Source organism: Prinia subflava, chromosome Z (genome assembly GCF_021018805.1).
Source record: "Prinia subflava isolate CZ2003 ecotype Zambia chromosome Z, Cam_Psub_1.2, whole genome shotgun sequence".
In the NCBI taxonomy this organism is placed as follows: Eukaryota; Metazoa; Chordata; class Aves; order Passeriformes; family Cisticolidae; genus Prinia; species Prinia subflava.
Genome location: NC_086283.1, coordinates 12,825,312 through 12,839,480, shown reverse-complemented (window position 1 = coordinate 12,839,480; position 14,169 = coordinate 12,825,312). Strand labels below are relative to the sequence as shown.

The window sequence follows — 14,169 nt, the reverse complement described above, 5'->3', positions numbered from 1 at the left end:
AGAAGCAAAGACAATTTAAAGAATTTATTAAACACAACAACATGACTGTCCCAGGGGATTATTTGCTGGCAATTGCAGTAGTGGCAAATCGTTAGGAAGAGAACAGATGAGTGCTTTGGTTTGTCCTCTAACCCTCCTGCTACAGCTGTTTCTATATGCTTTGAAGGCCTGACTGGGCTTCCATGTAGTTGACTGATCTGTTTTTGATTGCACTTATACTTGCATATGTAATCTGAAAATACAAACAACCATTTTTATATGTATACTTAATTTCTAATGTTTTTTGTCATCTCATTTTTTTCTCCAAAGAATTTCCAAGACAGCAAAGTTCACTATTATATGGAAGTACAAACAACTGCTCTCTACTTATGTCTTGTGCAAAAAACATGTAAATGTACTTCATAATTACACGAAGGAAGAAGAATCAGAAATTCAGCTGTAAGTTGGCATCGAGTTGAAAACATTAGGAATCAATTTGTAAGTCCACATGGATGTACTTTGGAGTTAAAAGTGAGGTCTTAGGACATGTTGGTGTACTGACTATGGGCTGAGCAGACTGACGTTATTCCAAAGTCGTGGATATACAAAACAGATCTTTGGTCTTGTACAGAGAGTTCGGTTTTAATTTTTCCTTATTTTGTCTCACATAAAACACAGCTGTGGAAGTGGAATGTTGGTGAAACTGTAGGTAGCTGTGCTCAGTTAATTAGTGCTATTCTTATATGATGCCTGGCTTTAAAAATAGAATAGTTTTTGTAAACAATTTTCTTTAATGTATCGTGACATTACTCTTTTATAAGTTTACATGCTTTTAACTTTAAACTTCAGGTTTATTTTGATCTTTTAATCTTCTTCAGTAGCATGGGAAGGGCAGTAAATCTTAACATGACTTTATTAAAACAACAGGGTAATGAATCTCCTTACATGGATAGCACTGGCAATCAGATCCGGTAAGAAAAGCACAGAGAAGAACTAATGGCCAGGCTAGAAACGTAATTGATTCATTCCTCTGGACTTTTAATTAGAAATATATCAATTTTAGATGTTCAGTTTACCTCACAGAAATGAATCATCTCTCTCAAGCTGACTTTCATATGTTTTTTCTCCTCTAATGGGATTTATCTTAGTTGTCTTCTGTAATGCAGTCTAGTTTTCCATACATTTTTTTTCACACCCTGCTCTATTATGCAAGGCTGTTGTTCACATTTTATGTGTTTTTGTTTGTTTGTTCCCAAACCTGTAGAGATGGAACTTTTTCAGGTAGAAATAGACTTCAAGCCTTTGGCTGTGTGGACATAACCTTCCACTCACTGCACCAGTGCTGGTTACCACTGTTCCCAAATGCTCAACCAACAGGATGGAATGTTTCCTGTTTCTTGCCGGTTCAGGAGACTCCTGTTTCCAGGGCTCTGTCTCCTCACCAGTATGCTCAGGAAAGAAATTGTATTTTGCTGTTTATTGTTTGCAATGCAGAGATATGCAACCATTCTACAAAAGCTGAAGACTGAAACTGTTGCAATTACGTAAATTTCTTCTGGATTTTGTCATTTAGCTGAGATGGGGCACTTGGAGCTTGTCCAAGTGTCACATCTAAACAGTCACAGACCTATGGCTTTGTCTGACATGCAGAGACTGTGCTTTCTTTGGTATTTGCCTTTAGGTTGTGTATTGGGTTATTTCTTAGAGGTTTGTATGGTCTTTCTCACCATTCTAGTCTAGATTTAATTCGTAATGAATTAAGTTAATCTTCCCCAAGTCATGCCTTTTCTGCCTGTGATGGTAACTCGTAAATCACCACCCAGTCCATCTCAACCCCCAAACTCTTCCATCCCACTTTCTCCTCCTGTCCTGTCGAGTAGGGGGTGTGAAAGAGTGCCTGGGTGGGCACTGACAACTAGCCCAAGTGAAATCCACCATAGAGTTGTGAAGTTAGTTATTTTTCTAACTGGGAGGCTTACTTTGTGAATGAGAAGTAAAAGGTGTGGGGAAAATATGCAGTGATCCTGAAGGAAGGCCTCTTTCCCTCCAGCTGATCTCTCGAAACAGACGTCTTGCAGACTTCCTTGACATGTGGTGAATTTGCTTTGTGAAGGGGAGTCAGTGAACCTTCATTTCCTTCATTTTCTAATGAAGTAGTATGGAAACTTCAAGTAGTTTCTCTGAGTATCAGCTGTGAAAATTGTAATTACAGCCATAAATTAGCCAAAACTTCAGTAGAAAAGCTCTAGGGTACTACTTTTAATCTGCGGTCTCTTAAGAAGCAGCTGTGTTTTGGGGAGGTTAAGAACATCTGGATACGGATGAATCTGTTCAGTAATATAGGGAATTCTTCTATTCACCTGTTCTTGAATTCCTCCAAGACTTTTCTTATGTTCCGAACCAACTGGAACAATAAAGTGCTAGAGAGAGATTAATATCAATTGCTTTGTCAATCATTCTCTTCTTCAAAAGTAAAGAGGAAAGTGGGAGAGAGAAAAACCAGTTCTCTGACAACTGTACAGCTGCAGGTTTGTGCTTATTCTAGTCAGATGTTTCAGCAGTAAACAAACACAGAAGCATTTGCTGTCCAGCACTACTGATGTCTCACAGCAGGAAAAGAGTTAGTGAATGCTCCATGTAAAGTTTGTGCCCTAAACACTAATTTTGTCCTTTTATTTCATTTCTCTGCTCATCCCAACCCCCAGGTATAAAGGACTGGGTTAAATCTTGTCTTCCAGATGTGGAAGTAATTTGAAATGTCTGTAGTTCTGTAAGTTAAATGCCTTTGAATTTATTTCTGGATTACTTGAGTGCCTGAGCAAATTAGAATAATATCTCTACTCCTTTTTCTATGTTGTGTAAAGTTCTTGCTTTTAGAAGCTGAGTTGCTCATGAAGGTATGTTTTTCGAATACCTTTCTTCATTTTACTTTCTAATTACATGGCAGAGATGGAGTTATTAATGCTGTAATAAACTGAGTGAGTTTGCTGGAGGGTACTCCATTTTTTCTTAACTTTCAACATTTATCAAACCCTAAATTGGTAAAAATTAAATTGGGCCCTTAGAGATAACACTTCCTTACCAGTGTTGTGTTGCATCTGACACCAACATCCAGGGGTTATATTGAGTATTACTTGATTGGCATAAGTAAAAATCAAACTAAAAATTACATCACATTTCTTAAACATGAGATTTTATCTTTGCTTATAGGCACTGCTTTTGCTTCTCATTACAGACTAAAATTACAGCCAGATGCATCAGTATTCTCTACAAATGACGCCTAATATTATCAACTGTCACGTCTAATAGATATTAAAGACAATTCTTGTCCCATGTTGCCTTGACAACACATGTTGGTTTTGGCCTTCTTTGTCAATTCAAATTTTTGACTTCATAGAATTTAATTAAGCTATCTTTTTCTTCTTTTTTTTTTCTGAAAATAAACCATTTAGACAATGACACTGAAATTTGAAATATATTCAAATAAAACTATTAGGAAGTGGATGCTATAACAGGTTTTTAATATTACTTGGTGAAAACTGAATTCATCTTACCTTCTTGTCATCTGTGCTGCTTTGAGGTTTCAGCGTGCAGAACTGTAAAGTCATCAAGACCCATTCACTCCATTTGTTCTTCTCTCTGTACCCACCAATCATTTCTCTAGATTCAGTCTTGGAGTTTGTGAGAAGTTATTTCCATCTAACCAGAGACCTTTCTTCAAAAAGTTATTTCTTAACTAAAGATCTTTGCTTTTTGGAAAGCACCAAGCCTAATGTTAATTTTTCTAGTACTGCAGAGCTGATGTCAACCCATGATAAGGTGCTTCAGTGGTTCATTGCCTCCAGTGTTAAAAATAACCTTCTTATTTTCAGACTGTATTAATCTTACTTCAGATTTTGGCCATTCATTTGTGATTCTTCCATTATCAAATTTTTCTGCTTCATGTGTTTCTTAAAGACTGTAATCAAGTCACTCCTTCATGTTCCTTTAGATCACCGAAACAGATTGATGCTCCTTTTTATGTCATGCTATCCTGCTTTTTTTAAGCTCCCATTTGACGTTGCCTTTTGAATCTTCAGTGTTCGCCAATTTTTCTGAAGTATGAAGAGCCGGGTAGGACCCACCAGTCCAAAGGCCCTTTGGTTCTGTGGCAGATGAAAGACACTTGGAGCCTCGTAAGCCTACTCAATATTTGCTTGTCTATGCACATCCTAGTGCTCTTTTTGACCTACAGCACTGCAGAGTATTGGTCAGTTCCTCTAAGTAGGTGCTATGATCCTCATCTTCAGACTTTGGAGAGAGTCAGCACTCAGTAAATCTAATCTTTGCTTCACTCCTAGGAACATGAGTGTCATAGTCTACATGGAGATGTAAGAAAAATGACAGGGGTAAGTAAAGGCAGATGGTTGAGTTCAGAGCTGTCGTTACAAAATTTAATTACATCCCAATTTTGCAACAGAAGAGGAGAAGAAAAACCTTGGTGTTTGTTTTGGCTCTTATCTATACAGATTATTTTCCTCTAATTTACTTCAAACTCTGGATTTACTGTCACTCAAAGTCATTCTTTATTTATTGGTCTGCTGTTCAGTAAAAGGGTAGCAAAAGTGACAAATCATCAATCAAGCTGGAGTATAAATGATCTTTTAATAGGGTTTTGTTTTCAAAATAGATAGCTATTGAATGACAAAGTAAATGACTTTTCTATGCAGCATCTTCATTGCTGGTTATTTCCAGCAGTTTCCAAGCCATGGGAAATTCAGACTTTCTTCTCTGATGCAACTCAGCCCACTTGATACTATTGCAGCACAGAATTGTATTTGTGACTGCATTTGTGCCTCTAAATAACTTATTTTGATAAATACCTGATAGACCACGTCCCAGTTTCTGGAGAACCTTTTAATATTTAATTTTGCCATTTTCATGGACATACATTTGAGATGAAGATTTTTATCAAGAAGACATTTCCTCAGCTCTATTCAAAGAGCAAAAGGGAAAGTGTCATGGTGGTGGCATATTCAATTATTCCCACTTAGAATGGGAATACATGCTCATTTTTGGCTTCAAGAATCTGTCATAAAATAGTGAAAAAAATTGTTTCTTTGCCTATGTCCACTTGTGTTTTAAGAAATAAACCAGTTGTGCCATTACCCATTCACTTAACTTCAGCAAGTTGTAAGGTTTTTGTAACCATTTTGATCTTGAAGGAGGAAGAGTTTAGGATTTTTTGGTTGCTGTTACTTTATTTTGTTTTGACTTTATTTTGCTTGGTTGTGTTGAGGAGGGTAGTTTTTTCCTTTATTTTGGGGAGAGGGAGGAAGGGAGCGCTTTTTTTTTTTTTCTTTTATGTTGGTAGTCAGTATATGCATGCACAATAGTACCAAAAGTCCCCATCAGAAATGAGCTGTCATGATCTATGCTGTTTAACTGCCTTTGCCTATGATTGGGCCATCTGCCTTATTTTTTAGTACTTTTCAAGGAAAAATGCAGTACTTGGGACTAAAAACAAGGAGGAGAATAGAGAAATGGCAGAGTTGAGCATGACAAAACAAGACCATCATTTAAAATCATTTGACAGTTTCAAAATGTTATTTATTGGTGTCAATAAACAATCAGTTTTTTGCAAGTGCCACTCAGCTTGGCCATAATTTCTTAACTAATAGCTGTTATGAATCATAGACAAGATTTAATCCTGAAGAGAGATGTATTTGAGAAAGAGGCAGAGTGCACAGATGAGCAAGGAACAGAAATAACAAACCAGCCAAACAAGCCAACAATAACTTGTGTGTTACAAAACTGCATTAGAAAGTTGGTTTAGTTTTTTTCTCCTCTGAGTGCATCCTTTACTCACTATGCCAGATAAATTTGGACAACAAGGATGAGACATCTGCTACTGCAAACTCTTGTCTCAGCATAGAGAAAGCGGCCCTTGGCACAGCAGACCCCAGAGATTCTGCAAGACAGGGGACAGCTTGTTGCATTTGTGTGCAAAGAACTATTTATGTTCAAGTCTTCTTGTTTTAGTCCTAAAATTCTCCTTTGAAATTTTAAAAGAAAAAAGCAATTAAAAAGTGCACATATCTTAGAAGAGCCTTATGCTTATACTTCAGAAGTGTAAGCTTGATAATTCATCTTCTTCCTGACATATGTATAAATTATATGCATAGCTTGGAAAGTATTGTGACAGTTTTGAAGCCATGTTTAAGATACATTTGTGAAGCACAGATCGTGTCTGAACTCTGAAAGATTTGGAGAAATTTTTGGATTGCAAGGAATATAATCATATAAAAGCTCTACCAGTGAAATTGGAAACCAGTTCAGTTAGCCCAGTGTAGATTTAAGAGTGAGTTTGAGCTTTGAAACTTAAAGGTAGCACACTTTTCTGAACTGGGATTCTGAGGAAGTCTTAAATTGATTACAGATTTTACTTGGTTTTGTACCACAGAAACATCTGGGCCTCTCGAAATGCCTAGGTTAGATCTGTGGAAAGAATCCTGTCACATTAAGTCAGCCTGTTTTGAATCTCATGCTGTCTCAAGAGGTTTTAGGCTTAAAGAATTGGTAATAAAGTTTTTCTCACTTTCTGCTCTTGTCCCTTTCTCCAAAGGTACTATTTGCTTTTGCAGCAAAGGACTCTTCAAGTCCTGCAACTCAGCCTGTGTGTGACAACTTTTTGTTGCTGGTGACAGAGTGATGACACCCAGGTGGCAAAGGGCTACAAAAACCATCCCAGGGTTAATTCTTTGTCCTGGTCCTCCTCTGTCTTCCAGCAGATACTGCATTTTTTTGAGAGTGAATTAGCCAGTGATTTTAAAATAATGGAGAAAAGCAGAAAGGGAAAAAGCAGTGGACCCATTAAGTATCCCCTTAAAGTTAGACTGAGCGTATTGCACTGTTGGATTATTTATTGGTTTTAATGTCTGTGAACCTTTTTTTTGCTACTCAAATACTGAGCAAGTATTCTGTATGTCAAAAGGGGTAGCCTTCACTTTGTATAAAAGGATGAAGATCTTCGCCTTTCTGCATAATTGGGATTGTGCCAAAAGTAGGCTGAATATCCTCAAGGGAGACAGCAAAACACTGATAGCACCATCAAGGAAAAGTCCTGGGAGTAGTCAGAGTTACAGCCTTTTCATCAGCAGTGAGTATTTCTGAACACGGTTCTGCATATGCCTTTTTGCTGTGTGTAGCTTGAGTAATAAATATTCACATTTATGCTACTTCTCAGAACATCGTATGAGAACTTTCAGCCAAGAAAATTCATAGACAGAAGCAAAGAGGGAGTATTGAACTGCCAGAATATAAAAAGGAGCAGAATATGTTTCAGTGTGCATTTCTGAAGAAATGCAGTGAGTGTTATGTCAGAAAGTAAAACACCATGACACTGCACTCCATATTCACACATGCTAAAGGCAAACTGTGCCTGGCCACACAGGTCCTCACCTGAGGGCTCCTGGCTTTGCCATCAATCTCCACTCCTGTTCCAGAGTCAACTCACAGGCTTGTAACAGGTTGGGAAATCCTCAGGTTTCCCAACCTGTTACAACTCAGGGAAATCAGTACAGGCTGATGAAAAACAATACTGTACAGGGGCAGTGTTTGCCCTGCCTCTCTTTCTGTGTAGGTCACCAACTTCTTTTTGGGGTAGGCTTACTGGAGGGACCCATTTTTTTTGCCATTTTCTATCAGGTTATTAACTGCATTGTGAAAATAAGCTAAGTGATTGGAAACACGAATACTCAAGTTACCTACAAGTTTGGTAAACTTAACAAGCATTGTTTTTGCAATGAAACAAGGCTTTGGTTTTGGTATCCCCACTAAATCCTGACAAAAAAACCTCTAAACAAACAAGTTGCTCTTTTGTGCTGTTTTAAGATGATACTTATTTCAGTAATTAGTTTTGTGCTGTAGAACATCTTGTAACAGCAAAATCTCCTTTCATTTTTTTCTGAGAACTCAGTCTCTCTCCTAGTATTAAGAAAGTAACATTGCTCAGCAACTTTTTGGCATATCAGTGGTGTGTACTTGGTCCTGGTAGGGAAATGCATCAGATTGCTGTGTAAAATCTATTTCAGTGTTTTCCCCCCATACAAAGATTTTGCACGCTGTATGTCCTGAAGGTATTCAATTTTGCCACATTTTTTTTAGCAGGGGAGCAATAACTTGCCAAAATGTTGAACTTATATGAAGCGGAATTTTGAATAATAAGTTACATAGAGAATAGAATAAATAAATAGAATAAATCTTTGAATTCTTTGAGAATAGAATAAATCTTTGATATCTTTGATAATAAGTTACATAGAGAATAGAATAAATAAATAGAATAAATCTTTGAATTCTTTGAGAATAGAATAAATCTTTGATATCTTTGATAATAAGTTACATAGAGAATAGAATAAATAAATAGAATAAATCTTTGAATTCTTTGAGAATAGAATAAATCTTTGATATCTTTCATGGGTCCTCTAGGTAACAATAGTAACTGTCCAGTCAGGATGTTTGATTCTTTCTTTAAATTGTTCTGTATATTCTATGCTTCCAGTGTGGTACAATTTAGAAAGTTGACATTTAAATCCACATATCTTACTGTGATATTAAGTGTATTTAAACCCCATAAAATGCCTTCTAATTTATTTTTCATTTAGTCTATTTAATAAAATAGCAATAATGTTCTTTCAAGTGAAGGTTATGGAAGGAAAATTGCTCCTACTTTTAAAATATACTCCTCAATTTGCTGTACCATTTATTGCACTGCAGAAGCCATTTACCCTCTGGAACATTCACTTGGAATAAAATTATTGCCTAATTTCTTTAAAAAACACTGGAGATTGGTCATGTTCTTCATAACTTTAAATGCTATTTTGTACATTGTTAATGCTTCATGGTTATACGTAGCAGTAAATCCAAAATTTAATTTATCCTTGGTATTGTTTTCGATTTGCTTTCTGAAAGCTTTGTCTTCTTCTGAAGTCTTTGGAGAGGTAATAAAGAATGACAAAAACTGTTATAATGATGATCCCTAAGTTATCTTACAGTGTTTTATGTGCCACTGCTGTTGCTCTCAGGTTTTTTCTTATTACAGGAGAAACCAGTTTTAATATAGCCTGTATTGTTTTTGAAGATGTATGGGGAAGGCAAGCTTGTATTGGGGAAGGCACCAGTGCTGCTGGGAGGTCATTAATTTCCATGTTCCCACATATTTTGAAGACACCTAAGAAGAAACATTACAATAGCTTTAAACCTCTTGAATCTGGTCAAAGTCCAAGTATCATTTGTGTTAAGAACCTTCTGTTCTCTTTTCTTCTTTCACCTCTGTGTGCAAGCCTTTCCTTCAGTCAGTACTGTATTCAGAGAATGAAAGTCTAAGGCTGAGCACTGGACTTGTACCTATGACATCTTCAGTATTTAATTTGCATATTTCATTGATTTTCATATAAAATATTCTCAATGGACAGGTAACAATATGCGTTTCCTAAACTACTAGCCCTAAATGTACCTCTGGGAACTCTAAATCCAGTGGTGTTGCAACTTTAATGATATTGCTGTGGTTAAATGATATTTTTTCACTGTATATTTGCTCTCCAGTTACACCTATGCAATCCTGCTGTTTTCAGTCAATACAAGTATCTGCAACTGTCTGGAACTGATGATTTGGTACACAAGAGCAGACCTAAAATCAGTTTGCTTTTGTTGTCCTGCAAACTATGGCCTTGGTTTATGCATCCTTGTGGAGCATTTTGTTGCTGTCTGCTTGAGTGTTACACTTTGCACAGTATGTTATAGATAACAACCCCAAACAATCCAGCCCTTCCCCATGCTCTGGAAAGAGCCCAAAAAGCAGTTCAGTTTAGGGAGGCAAGAGAATATGAAAATTACCCTTGTTGGCCTTTCAGCCTGGGCTGAAGATTTTAGTCTCAGGCCTCTTGGTATCATCTTTGGTGAGTTCTTTTATTGAATTACCAAGATTTATGTCTTAGGCTTTTAGTTTTTTCAGATATATCTGCTTAGTCCCAAAGACTTGTGTCTTGGTCCAGGGAGGTTCAGTGGTAGGGAGCTTGAGTGACTTCTGCACTCTCAGCTAACTTGGGACTTCTAAAGATTCCATTACAACAAAGAAGTGCCTACCTTCTTTTTCAAAATAGAAAAGCAATCCATTTGTTTCGCTTTCTAATCTGAGGTCTGTTCTTTCACAGGTATTAAATGCGTGGGATAATAGTAATTTCTATTATTCATTTATGTGAATTGAAAGTACTCAGTGAGTTTCAGTTAGGAAAATTATTGATCTTCCTTATAGTTGTCCTATTATTTGTTTAGCTTGCATTTAGATTCTCTGCCATTCATTGAGTGGCTCCTAAATATCTTTTTTCAACATAATATCCTGCCAGACATTAAAGCAAATAGAACTTGGAAGATACAGTTAACTGGTCTAATACTGGAATCACAGTGGCCTTAACAAATTAATTTAGTTCAAATAAATGTCTGTAAATATTCACGCATCCTGTCTGGCATTAAGATGAGGAGAATTTTCTTCTTCTGCACATAGCCAGGTGTGTTGGTGGAGGTTGCGTGGTTTCTATGTGAGGGAGGGTTGCCCCATGGCCAAATGTAAGTGTAAAGATTTTTGGTCAGCCTGGATAAACAAAGAAATGGCATTATTTTATTATGAAAGGTCTTTGTTAAGTTAAGAAGGGACAAATATTTCATAAGAAATGGAAAAATTTCAGGCCATGCATGAAGTGAAAAGGAAGAAACAGCAACTGGTAGCAAACTATAAATATGGATGAAATAAAAATCTAGACTCATATGATACTGCTTGTGGTCGACCACAAACCTCCCTCTGTGTAAGGAATATTTGAAATGTAGGGCTTTTTTTCCCATTCATATTCTGATGAAACTTTTTAATAAAGTTTTTTTCAGAACCCACTTGTGATTTTCAAATTGTTTCCAAAGAATTGAGCACATTGTGAAAGTCACTGCTTTAGTGACTCTTTCTCTCTCTGTGAAAGTTACCTTGGAAAATGTCATTCAGTACTGATGGGAAAAAAAAGGATCCTTTCTCTTTGTGTGGGAAAATAACAAGTGTTGTAGCAAATGTATGTCTAATTACCTCTGATGATAAGACAAATGCCTATATTCAAGTCTTTAGAATGCCTTCTTGCACTTAAGTACAGACAGAAACACCTACAAATCTGTTTTCAGGACAACAGTATGGCTTCTGCTGTAGTTAGTGAAGAACACACTGACTTAAATATTTCTTCTAGTTTCAAAAATAACATTATTGCACTGTGGCAACACCGCTTATTCTGTTGTTCCTAAATTATTTATGAACTTTCCAAAATGCCTTTCACTTCGTTTGTGGTGCCATTACAAGCACCACAAATGGGTTCAGATTTAATTTAATGAGAATTTCCTGTGTGTACAGAACAGCGTGGGTGTATGTTTAGAGATGCACAAATTTGTGTGGGTTTTAAAGCATGATGATTTGTTCTTTTTGTGTTAGAAAATTAATGCCTAATTCCCAAGCGCCTAACTTTTTTTTTTACTAGGCGTTAGGAGCACTTTTGGTATATATTGCATGAATGTTTGATTTCTTATGGCTTATGAAAAATCATTTCTTTCAAACTCACATAAATGGGAATTAGGCATTATTTGGAGTCAGAACTGTAGATAGGTAAGAGTAGAATGGCATTTGCTCACTTCCCGTTGTGAATGTATTAATCCCACCTGTGCACTTTTCCATCTTACCCCTCTCCCTTTCCAGTCCATTGTTACCTGCAATGCTGTAGTCTTTACATATTTCCTGAAAGGAGGGTTGGATTAAGCTGACCTTTGCTTTATTGAATCAAAAGGTATCACAGGAAACCTATCCTCTTCTCCTTCTCTCTTCTGTCCCTTCCTTTTTTTGTTTTGTTTTGTTGTTTTGGTTTTTTTTTTCCTTTTTGTTGTTGTTGTTGTTTGGTTGGGGTTTTTTTGTTTATCTTAGTGTTTTGTACAGATGAAGCCCAAAGTGTAAGAAAAACTGTCTGTGGGGATACCGTTTGTTTAATTTATTCAGCTGCTAAAATCTGTTATCTAGCTGCCTCAGGTCTCCTGGATTTTCAGTGTTTCTGTTACTGTTTGTTTGACAAATTGCGTTTATGGTGTTCTCTTCTCAAGTTTGCTTGGATTCACAGAATCAATGCCATCTTTTCCTGAGGATCAGAGTGGGGCAGTACTTTTGGACGCAATGATAACAATCCCCGAGAGTAGCTTCCTATCACACAGAGGTAGTAAGTACTCTTGAGTCTCTTATCATGAAACCATGATAAGGATGCTGTATCCTGTTTTCTTCAGCTTGAGAAAGAGCTTGGGGATATGGTGGTGTTCAGAAAACATGAAGGAAGTGTATCTAACTTAAAGTAGGTGTGGGTGGGAATTGCTTTGCGCACCTCTGGTCTCTGTAAAATAGATTGCAAGAGGAAGCTTGCCCTCCTTTGTCAGTAACAGTCCAGCTTGTGGTATCAGTAGGCTCTATAACAGCTTCCTTCTTCGAAAGGTATTTTTGTAAGAAACAATTAACACCTTGATAGCAGTGTTGGTTGTTTCTTCGTATCCTTTTTAACAATGGTGTTATTCTGCAGGAAATCTTTAATTTGCACCTGCCATTGGCTGTCATTTCAAAGAGGTTAAAGCAGAGCTCTTCATCTCCTCTCCATTACTGCTAGGTACAGCATTACTAGTAGCTGTGGGGTGTATCATCTCTTTACTGTTTTTTGGCCTGTAACCTTGATCCCATCTCAGTTTTGATTACCTTTTATATCCCAGCATCTGCTTCCTTCTTACTTGATTTTGTTTTTACATGAGAGCTTTAACATGCAGCTTTTGTTAGCCATGTGCAAATCTGAAAGTCACCACATTTCGCATCCCAATATTCTATTTTCTATTCTTGGCAGATGACATGTTTCCTAATCTCCATCTACTCACATCTGCTGCCCAAATATTTTTCGTAACCTGTGGCTTGGAACATTTTGCCTGCTCTCAGCTAACCTCCCTTTCTCTATCACATCAGCATCAAGTGCTCATTTTTTCTGTCAGTGATGCTGGAGGCCTTTCCCAGCCTGTGCGCTGGTTGTGTGCTATCAAGACGTGGTGTCCTGTTCAAGACAGGCAGTGACATAAGAGTTTTGTCACTCACATGTTGGCATGCAAATTTTTTATTCTATACTACCTTGTGTTAACTTGGGGAGCACCTGCATTGACACACAAGCCCATTCACCACCTTGCTTTTTATAAAAAAATATTGTTTCTCTAGGAGAAGCCTGACAGCAGTCAGGTGCCTGGCTGCCTGTCATCCTGACCACCTGGCTTCTTGCCACTCCTTGTCTTGTGCCATGCGTTTGGGCTGAAAGGTCTTTAGGGCAGACACTGTCCTTTTTGTTCTGTGTCTGATAGGGACTCAGAAAAGGCTCTCAACTTCTACAAGAGGATAAAAAAGTGCTAAAAATGCAGGAATTATGTACATTGGAAATGATGAGCTTACAAGTTGCTAGTTATTTAACAGCTGCTTTAATGGAAGAGTAGGTTACTTGTGAAGCAGGGATAATTTTACTCTTTGTCTTTTCCCCTTCTCACACACTACCATTGCTTTGAATTTTTTTAATCTGTATCTAAGTTAGTGTTTTATTTACATTATTGAAATATATTTCTACAGGCTGAACGTTTTGTGTAGAAAAGGAAAGAAGAATGAAAAAAAACCCCAACCTATGTGTTGTATACATTTTTATAGTTTGAGGTGAACCCAAGGAAGTGAATTCTGAAAATGAAGGGAAAAAAGATTGCGAAGCTTAAAAATTGCGATTAAGGAATCCTCACATAATTATATTGAACTACGAAAATCAGGATCACACTTGGATTTCTATCAAATATAACTTAAGAAAGCCATGTTTCTGTTGAAAATTTGTTTATACAAAAGAAATATTGTGTAAACTGACTGTTCACACTAATTTGATAAAATATCTTACATGTACTAATATCCACTCAGAACAGAAGAAAACAGGCTGTAATTCAGACAAATTAAATTTGTCTTTCAAGTGTAAATATCAACCCAATGGAGCTTCTACAGCTTTTGACTTTCCACCCTTTCTAAGTGAGACCTCTCCTTGGCAGCCTGCAGTCTCAGGAGCCAGGCAGTGGTGATAGTTCTCTACCATAGAG

General features: G+C 37.0%; 1 protein-coding gene across 2 annotated transcripts in view; it reads left to right on the top strand.

Moving 5' to 3' along the window:
• The window catches only part of GRID2 (glutamate ionotropic receptor delta type subunit 2), a 682,022-nt gene that overhangs the window by 176,591 nt on the left and 491,262 nt on the right, over positions 1-14,169 (top strand). The window lies entirely within an intron of this gene.